A 10,584-nucleotide genomic window follows, 5' to 3' on the forward strand; every position below is an offset into this window, starting at 1 on the left:
CCTGTTGGAGCACAGTGGCAGGTAGCCCTTCAGGTGGTGGCAGCCGGCTGCAACCAGTAGCCGCCCAAGCACAGAAAATTCAGCAGCCGCCTTGGGGAAAACATGCGCCAGAGTACCAGGGGAAGAGTCGCCGGTTGGTGGAAAATCAACGCCAAAGAGAAGCGATTGATTTTACGCTTGAAGAGAGCCCTTCTTTTTTTTAATAAAATCATGTGGAGATAACCTTTAGTCATACCCACGTTTGCATGTGGGGGGGCTAGTGGGGGTAGGTGACCATGCCCACCCCCACACTCACTTAAAAGTGAGGCTCCCCACCTTGGCCCCAAAGTGGGTGCCCAAAGGGGGTGCCCACTTTTAAATGAATGTGAACAGCTAACCTTATAATTTAAAGGGTTAGAATTTAAAACATTAAAACAACATGTGTAACATACTTACCACCTGTTCACATGCACTGAAACTCGTCAGAATACAGAGCAGACTTCACGACTCACTGGCAGGCGTCCCCGCTCAGTAAGTAACACGTCAGGCAGGCAAACACACGAATACATGTCATGCAAAAACAGTTTCAAGCATGCAAAATATGTGTGCATGTGCAAAAGTAACATGGACATATCTCCCGTTCATGGAACATGTACAAAATATCTGTCGGCACAAAACTGGCACGACATAAAAACATAAAATCCTGGTCTTCCTATGGAGTGACAGTCCCATAGGTAAGACACAGTTCCAGGCACGAGTTTCCCTAGGTGTGACAGTCCCATAGGTAAAACACGGCACGAATACTGGCTCTTCCATGGCGTGACAGTCCCATGGATCGAACACAGTCCAGGTCATACACGGGTGGCACTGATCTGGCTCCCGTCCATACGACACCATCCTGCTAACACACGGGTGGCACCAGTCTGGCTCCTGTCCATGTCAGCAAAATACTGGCCTCTTCACATGAGACACCGGCCTGGCCTCAAGTGAACGAGACGCAAAAGCTAGGAATGGACCAAATGGTCGGCCAATTGGTGACAATCTAGGAGTCGCTTGGTGACATCTTTGTATTCACCCGAAGGTACTGAGGCTGACAGTACATCTGCTTATGGGACTTCTATGATCTTGTGTTCTAGGCACATGAGATGATGGTTGGGTATGGTTCATAGTCGGCCGCACCTTGAACTATAACTGCAACTATGGATAACTCTATGGAGGGCATAAGTCTTGCGAGCAGTCCTAGAGTTGGTTTGGTTCATGGAAATATGGATCGAACTCTGTTTGTGCATGTATGCATACACTTTTTGAGGTAGAGGTATTTTTGTATTCTGGTGCCATTGGATCCTGGTACCATTGAGAATACATTGGGAAATACTCTGCATTATGTCATATGCTGCATGTATGTTGGTATGCTACATCAAGTGCTTTATTATGTTCATGGATGCACCATTGGGTGTAACTCCTGCGGGATGGCCATGAGAACATATGTGGGAAAGTACTTGGTAGATGTAGTGTTTGGATGCATTGAGTGCTTTCATATGCTCATGTTTTACCTTCAGTCGTGGGTCCTACGGGATGCCCATGGGCGTAAGGCTTGCGAGCAGCCCTTAGACTGTTACTTTGGAGTAGGTAGAGCATTTTGAGGAGCATATTGTTTGCGAATGCATATGTGTGTCATATGTAGAATGATGCATGGTTTTGTTTTTGGCTAACACAGTTAACGTGTTTCCATTTGGTTTTAGACTTTTGCTGTAGGTTCTGAAGGAACAAGCAAGAGCACAGTGTGGCTTATTGTGCAGGATGATTATTCTATCATCCAGATGCATTGGAAGGCCATTGTTTTTGCCATATGGGAGTCTTTGCTCATTAGATGCTTTACTGTGCCATTGAGTGCAATCGAGGACGCTTGCCATTTTTCAAGAGGGGGGTATGTCACGACCCTGTGTTTTTCTCTGGACAAGATGCAGATGTGCACGGGGACATGGTGGACAGTGTGAATGGCATCAAGTGGGAGTGAAGATGGAGGCCCATGTGTGGATAACCCCATGTGTGAAAGGGGGCAAAGGAATTTTAGCTTTGAAGGTTTAAAAACCTTTAAAATCATTTATTAAGCCCTTCATTAAAGAAACGTGGCCCTTATGCTATATTTGGGGCCACGTGTGCTTTTTGGGTAAAAGGAGGGCTAGCAGGCAAAAGAGGCGCCTATCCCTACAGCAGGCGCAAGTGCTTTTTCGCTGAGGAGGGCTGGTCGCCTGAAGATGCATGCTGACTGCGCATGGAAGAGCTGGACTGCAGGTACAGTGTACGGCTGCTGTGCAGGTGCAGTCCACGTGGCAGTGTACGGCCGCTGTGCAGGTACAGTCCACGTGGCAGGTCAGGCGGCTGTCTGCAGGTACAGTCCATGTTGCAGATTTTGGTTGTGTAGATTCTGGCGCCTACTGTGCAGGTCTTGGGCTGGCGGCTGGAACAGTAACTGCTGGCCTGTACGGACAGCAGGTACAGTCCAGTACGGAGGCTGTACGACAGCTGAATTCAGGTGGCAGCTGCACACTTTTTCGTACAGGTGGCTGCAGGTTGAGTACTGTTGCAGGCGGCGCATCACCAGGATACAGGCAGCGCATAAAAAGCTATGCCATATATGTGCTTTTTGGAGAACGCCGTGTTTTTTACAGAAGGCAAAGATTAGTTTTCCATGAACATAGACATCATGTCGATGGCGTTCATCTGATGGAACTTTCGGTTTATCTTTGCTTTGGATTCAGGACTGTTTTGGGACAGTTTATGGGCTGTTTTTGTGTGGCTGCAAATTCAGCTATGTGTGCTTGGGTTTTTGGCTACAGGCACAGGTCTTTTGGTTATGTTTCTTGGCATGGGAGTGATGCAAGCTCGCATGGCTGCGTGCCCATGGAGCAGATTGTTTTCTTCCTGCTAGAAAGGAACAGTGGGACCTACAGTTATGGGCATCTCTATGTTGCCAGATGTTTCATGAGGGAACAGGTAACTAGATGTATGGAAACAGGACATAAGTTTCAAAGGGAAACAGGCCTAAGGGTTTCATGTGGAAACAGGTCATAGGTTTCTCGACGAGGAAACGTGTTTTTGGGTTTCTCCAGGAGATAGGTCACATGCAGGCAGATGGTACAGGAATGGACACATGTTTGGTACAGCCTTGCTACTGATAGGACAGGGGACAGGGAATCCATGACAGAGATGGATAGTACCCTTGGAAGGTAGAGAGGGTTTGTACAGGTGTGTCAACTGTATGGTATGCTGTGCTGTGATACTCTTTTGAGAGACAGTTTGGGAGTCTGTGTTGTGATGCAGAAGCACTGGATGTGTCAGGGTGTGATGCTGTTTATAGTGTGAGAGGCTATGGATGGTTGTGGCAGCCTTCATCATGGGAGAAAGCTTCTGTATGCAGACTCAATGTGAGAGAGTCTTTTGATATGAACAATGGCTGGACTTGTTTGTGGATGCCGTGTGGACTAGAAGCCAGATGCAGGTTCTTTGCAGGCTTCAGGGGTTCTACTGTGACGGCTGAGTTCCCAGCCCATAGTCACAAGGGACGGGGGACGGTGAGAACGGGGGACGGGGACGGGGACGGGGACGGGACGGGGGACGGCCATAAGTAGGGAACGGGGACGGGGGAGGGAACGGCACTCAAAAAATACTTTTTTTTTAAATTTTCTACTCTGCACTTATTCTACTTTGGAAGCACATCAAAATGAGCACAAATTTACACTAAAATGCTAAGATTTTCAGTCATATTAATAATTAAGTAGATACAAAATGAGTCATGACTCAAGAGTCAGGACTCAGGAGCCTTAAGGAGGCAAAATACAAGGACGGACTCAAATGAGTCAATGACAAAAAAGTGCTGAAGACTAGAGGCTAGAGGCTAGAGCTAAGTAGTAAGGCCCATGAATCATGATCCATGAATGATCATCCACGTGAAGTGCTCGCCTCATGGTCATGGGTAGCTTGTGCGGCTGCCAAAGAAGCATCAAGCTCATCCTCAGTCTCATCCTCACTGGCATGCTGCTCCTGCACCTCATCCTCCCGTTGCTCTTCTTGTTGACTCATCTCCCACTCGGTGAAGGAATCTGCCTTCTTAGTCATGCTCTTGCAAAGCATTCGCAAGTTCACGCTGACGAAGACAAGGTCATTGGCACGCTCTACCCCGAGTCGGTTCCTCTTCCTAGAGGCAATGTGGCTGTAGGTACTCCAAAGTTGCTCCAAGCAAGAGGAGCTGACGGCCTGGCTAAGTATGCGGATGGCAAGCTGCTGCAGCTCCGGTCCATCTGAACCAAAGTCCTCCCACTATAGAGCAGCACCAACTTTGGAGCGGTCAACCTGTGCATCATGACAGCCATAGGAGCCATGAAACGACCTGTACATCGAAAGCTGGTCCCTGATCTTGCGCCTAACCGATGCATCAAGCACAAGACGATCCAAGATGATCCTCCATCCAGCGCTCACCTCCCGGTCGCTCTCCTGCTTGTTGCCTTGGAATTCTGGGTCCACCACATAAGCTGCTGCATGCAATGGAGAGTAGTAGGAATTCCACCTTCCTAGACACAAGGCATGGATCTCCTCGTATCTGTCTTCGTCAGGCACGAAGTCTTTCAACTTCTCTATCATGCGATCCATGGCCTCGTAGACCTTGCCTATGCATGGCTGCATAGCGTCTACAATCCTCAACAGGTGGACTATGGGCCTCACCATAGCATCTGTGGTCTTCACACGCTCCCACCAAGAGGCGTCATCCGCCCGTAGCCTACACTCTTGGCCAGTGTTTGTATGGGACTCTTGCATGGCGACAAACTCGTCGCTAAGGAAAAGCCCCCTCAAAGCACCACTACAATCCTTCAACCGGCCCAACATGAGAAAGTTGTAGGCGAACCGGGTGTCAGAATATTTGAAAAGAGAGAGACAGGACCTCTTGTTGAACTCATGCCGAAGTCTTTGGTGGTTGAGGACAAAGGAGACCATGGTGTTGGCCTCCTCAATGAGCGGGCTGATCCATGGTAATGCCCCGATGTCCTTAAGGAGGTTGTTTAGGCAATGAGCCATACAAAAGGACACCGTGACATGTCCATACATACCTTGGAGAATAGCTCCCGCCGCCCTATTGGAAGGCTCCCCATCCGCAACAAAGCCCACTACATGCTCGGGGCCAACGATCTCCATGGTGGTAGCCCACTCCGCCGCAAGCACATCCGCGCTCTTCCCAGTGCCGGATGCATCATGAGATGAGATGAAGTACATCTCTCCACGGGAATATGCAACCATGCCGTGAATACTCCTCTTGCGGGTGTCACTCCATCCATCCACAATGAGGGAGACTCCGTTCCTCTCCCATTGCCGCTTTGTGTTGTCGGCCGCTTGCTCTACAATGCGCTTCTCCTTGTCGAGCAATGTAGTGCGCAAGCTCTCGGATGAGGGGGGCGTATAGGTTGAGCCATACTCCCCAATCTTCTTAACCATTACCTTGAAGTATTCCGACCTATTCAAGAAAGTAATTTACTAATGAGAAGGAGACTAGGATGATGAAAACATGAATGATGAATTGGCAATGATCGATTGCACTTACCTAGCCGCTTGAAAGGCAATGTGGTCGTGGAAGAAGAAGCGGGCCACCGCCATATCCACCTCCTCCTTCAACTTGGGGTTCCAATTCTCCCCAAGTGTAGATTGTCGCCGTGGGCCACGTAATGATTGAGAGGCCGTGGAGATGGAGGATGCCGGTGTCGTGGATGGAGTAACATTCCGACTTGATGGCGAAGGTGATGGTGTGCATGATCCCGATCCACCACATGACTCCATGGTAGAGGCTTGAGTTCCTCTCCCCATCGTCGCGGGATCCACGGCCACTCGTGGTGTCCTTCTTGTCGCTTCGACCGCTTCGTAGACGCTAAGCTTGTCAAGAAGTTCCCGTCTCTTCTCGGGCGTGACATTCGTGCAAAACCTCACCTCATGCCCACTCTCATGCAAGAGGTGGCCTCGCACTTTGTCGGCGCCACCCGTTCGCCGGTACGGGCAAAGCTTGCATACCCATGGCCGAGAACCGCCTCCATGAACGGATGTGGTGTAGTTTACCTCCTCCCACCATGTCCATCCCGTTGTCCTTCTACAAGAAGCCCCGGCACGTGAGGAGGATGCCATGGTTGAAGATGGCTTGCCGCTTGACTCTTGAGCCTTGAGGAGTGAGAGAGAGAGAGAGAGAGAGAGAGAGAGAGAGAGAGAGAGAGAGAGAGCCTTGAGGAATGAGAGAGAGAGAGAGAGAGAGAGAGAGCCTAGAGGCTTGGAAGTTCACTCAAGAGGCTTGAGGGAGAGGTGAGAGCCTAGGCCCTAGAGCTTGGAACTTGGAAGTTGGAAGAGACTCGAGAGAACTTGAGAAGATTCAAGAAGCTTGAGCAATGAGCAATGAACTTGTGTGTGGCAGCTTGTAGCCTTGTAGAGGTGGGCTCTTATATAGATAGGCAAGAGAGAGAGAGGGCCAAGGCCCAACAGCCATAAACGGCTACAGTGGTGGCAGGCACGCGGCAGGCAGGCGCAACGGCCAGAAACGGGCGCAGGCGCAACGGCTATCTGCCGTCCCCGCACAGGCCGTCCCCGACAGCCGTCCCCCGTCCCTGCGCCGTCCCCTGCGCCGTCCCCGGTTTGAAACGCCAGTCAGGGGACGTCCGTCCGTCCCCGTCCCTGCGCCGTCCCGTGTCGGCGTCCCCGCGTTCCTAGGCACCGTTTCCGCCGTCCCCTGTGACTATGTCCCAGCCTTATATTGTAATCAAAGCTCTTATATTCAATTAAAGAAATACCGCAAGGGGCGCCACTGCGATTTGGGGCCAATCGGTGTCCGTGTACTTTTTGCAGGAGCACTCTAGCTCCCCCTGTTTGTTTTCCTTTTCTAGGTCCTCAATGGTGTTGAAGTGTTTTATGTGCAAATGTTTGTTTCACCGCCCTTTGCTTTTCTGAAGGCCGGTTTACAGGTTCATCCTCCAAAATCTACTCCTTACTTGGGGACTCTGTTACACCAATACCACTTCCTCCCTTCAAACCTTTCTGGCAACCTCAGGTTGATGGACCATCCTTTCTCCCAAGAAACCAAAGAGCTCTCCGACATCAATAGTAGAAACTATGATATATGCCTGCCACAGATGTACTTGAAGAAAATAAACACACCTTTGCGGTCAAGGACTAGGCAAAGGTTTTATCCTTATGTGATGGAAGAAGAGTGGGTGTAGTCAATTGGCTCGAGCAAGAAAGCCACATATACCCTGAAAAAAAGTGAAAGCAATGAAAAAACACAATGATATGGGATGTGAAAGGATGAGATGTGATGTGATGTGTTGTGAATCAGGATGTGAATGAATGATTGCCAAATCTCACTCCCTTCAGTGTGTTGTCCTGTAGCTTGCTATGCTGCGTTTTGTTTTTCGAATCTGGCCACCCTTATGCTCTCCCAAATCTGGTCTTTGAGTGTCTACCACCGGACCCCCCCGATGGGCCTTCTTTCACTCTCGTCTGGCTGTGCTTGAAGCACCCACAGACTACCATGCTTGTGTGCTCTATCCCCACCCTCTACTTGGTGTGTTTGGCCCTCTTTCTTGCCCTTTAGCTGAAAGCCCCTTGCACACACAAGAGCTATCTAGTAAGGAATTTACAAAATGCGGCCTTGATGAAAACAAACGCAAACCTGAGTGAAAATGCAAATGTGATGTGGTTCTTCGCGATGGATCTCCAGGCCCTTACGAGAGAGAAAATTTGCAACCTTTCTACCATCAAATACCTGATGTTCTTGATCCAATGTAACACAGGTCCTTGCGAAATCGTGTTTATGAATTGATTGAGTGCGATTTGCGCCTAGTCAAAGACCTAAACTCATGTTCAAACTGCTTCTTCTTCATGCTCAATACATAATAGAGAGAGATCACCTAATCTACCATGTATTACAGACATGAAATGTATACAATGTTGAATAGAGATACTCAAATTGGTAGCACTACTCTTGAGTTCTCAATGACTCAATGATAATCAATGAATGAATATGGCTAAAACCTAGACTCCCACTTTTAGTATCTAATGTTGGCGAGTTAGCTACCAACCCTAATAATAATGTCTAACTAGGTGTGTTCACACAATAATCCAATAACTATGTCCACACTGGGCTTCTCATTGGGCACCAGGACAATATTACAAAGATCTGGCTCAATAGCCCTTACAAACACATAAATCTCACCACTTACTCGATCTCTGAGCTGGCCAATGGGTAGAAGCATGTCCACCTTACACTCGCGAGAGTGTACCCGTGACATCCCCTTCTGCTTAATTTGGTGCACACATGCAACTAATGCTCCACTGCTCCACCCCGGTACAGATCTTCTAGCGAACTCACACTCTGCTCCACACACAAGTCTTAAACCCAATAGCATGGCTACTAGACCTGTTGTCTCCAATGATGTCTACGCCATTCCCTCCCCAAGAACTGCGAACACTCGAACCAGCCCCTCTACCTCTGGATGCTCAGTTACTATGGTAGACACCATGGCAAAATTGCTCATCTCATCCTTCTCCTCAATGGATTTCGAGAGAGAAATCCGAACTTCATTTACTCACTCCTCTTTGTTCTCCGCCACGAAAATAGACTCCGGGATGGGTGGTTCTCCATTTGCCTGGATTACCTCCAAGCTTGGTAGTGTCTGCTCCATGGGCTCATCCTCCAAAATCAGCTTCCTCCATTTGGTACGTTTGGCCCTCTTTCTTGCCCTTTGGCTGAGCGCCCCTTACACACACAAGAGCTATCTCATAAGGAATTCGCAAAATGCAGCCTTGATGGAAAAAAAACATAAACTTGAGTGAAAAAGCAAATATGATGGAGTTCTTTGCAATGAATCTCCACACACTTATGAGAGAAAAAAAATTGCAGCCTTTCTACCATTCATACCAATGTAACATGGGTGCTTGCGGAAGTGTGTTTATGAATTGATTGATTGCGATAGCACCTAATCAAAGACTTAAACCCATGTTCAACGGCTCCTTCTTCATGCTCAATACATAATAGAAAGAGATCACCTAATCTACCATGTATTGCTAACATGAAATGTATACAATGCTTAATAGAGATACTTAATGGTAGCACTGCTCCTGAGTTGTCAATGACTCAATGATGATCAATGTGAATGAATATGGCTAAAGCCTAGACTCCTATTTATAATGTCTAATGTTGGTGAGTTGGCTACCAACTCTACGAACCCTAATAATAATGTCCAACTAGGTGTGTTCACACAATAATCCAATAACTATGTCCACAATAGACTACTCATTGGGCGTTTGGACAATATTACAAAGATTTGGCACAATAGTCCTTACGGGCACATAAATTCATCCACGTACTCGACGGCTGAGCTGGCCAATGTGGAGAAGCATGTCCACGTCACACTCAAGAAAATGTGCACGTGCCAGAACGTGCATGAGATCACGACAACTCAACAATGCACAATGAATTCCCAGGGATGTGTTAAAGTTCTCGAGCATCTCCTATCGCTATCAATCCAGTAAGCATTGCTGCCTTTCTAGGAACACTGATGTGGCAAAATTCTCGAGCACCTCCTGTCGCTATCTCTCCCCCCTCTCCGGGCCATGGCGGCTGAAAAAGGATAGCTGTTGCCTTTCCCTCCTTTCCCTGGTTGCCTTTCCCTCCTCCAGGGAAAGGAGGACCGCCCCCCTTTCCCTACACCATCCTTGCAACTTACCCTTCCCAGCCTTCCATCTCACTGCTTTTCACATGCCTCCATTACTCTTTACCTTTACTCCACGTCACCACAGCGTGCCCCTCCTCTCTTTTCATGCCGTCTTTCTCAAGTGCCAAGCACGTGGCTGATACATGAATTAGAACAAGAAAGGAGAACTTAAACATTCCAAAAAGTGAGAAAAAAAATCCAGGAGACCTACTTGAACATGATGATGCCTTCGATGAAGGTCACCCAGAGCGATGTGGCCAAGCCGTAGCAAAGCTAAGGAGGTAGGTCAGGCGGAGGGCCACTGCAGTTGGTAGAGGTGCTGCCCGCACCCTTGAATCCGAAGGTGAGGGGATCCGGGGAAAGACACCACCACAACAAAGCGTGTGATCCACATCTCAAGCCAAGACAAGCCCTGTTTGTATATATATAATCCACCAACTATCGCCTTAGTTGGTGGGGGTCTCACAGTGTGCCACCACCGACCCTCACTAAGGGCGATCGTCGTCATCTTAATGAGGGCCCTTATTAAGGGTAGGGACTTTCACTAAGGGTGATCTTCCCTCTTAGTGAGGGTGGGGGGTCATGGGACACTTTAATACATCTCTCTCTCACACACACACATACGATTAATTAATTTATCAATCACACGTATGATGTTATTGTCCAGTATCAACTCCATGGGATGATGGAGGAGCATTGTTCTCATGTCACATTGCATAAGCATTCTCTTGTGCTAGGAAGTTGTGCCTTTCACAGCAAGTTATGGAACTTTGTGCAGGATGGACAGACCCACTTTTTTCAAGCATATGCCTAAACTACCCGCTCTTTCCAAGCAATGCCTAGACTACCCACTCTTTCCAAGCAC

The 10,584-nt window shown here is 48.4% G+C and overlaps 1 protein-coding gene across 1 annotated transcript in view; it reads right to left on the reverse strand.

Moving 5' to 3' along the window:
• The window catches only part of LOC147614672 (TMV resistance protein N-like), a 42,682-nt gene extending 32,500 nt beyond the window's left edge, over positions 1–10,182 (reverse strand). Inside the window, exon 1 of the mRNA XM_086779775.1 lies at positions 9,931–10,182. The gene's annotated coding sequence lies outside the window, so the exon portion shown is untranslated. The remainder of the gene's footprint in view (positions 1–9,930) is intronic.
• Positions 10,183–10,584: the final 402 nt, after the last annotated feature.

This window comes from Cibotium barometz, chromosome 41 (genome assembly GCF_041138505.1).
Source record: "Cibotium barometz isolate CiBa-2024 chromosome 41, ASM4113850v1, whole genome shotgun sequence".
NCBI classification, from domain to species: domain Eukaryota; kingdom Viridiplantae; phylum Streptophyta; class Polypodiopsida; order Cyatheales; family Cibotiaceae; genus Cibotium; species Cibotium barometz.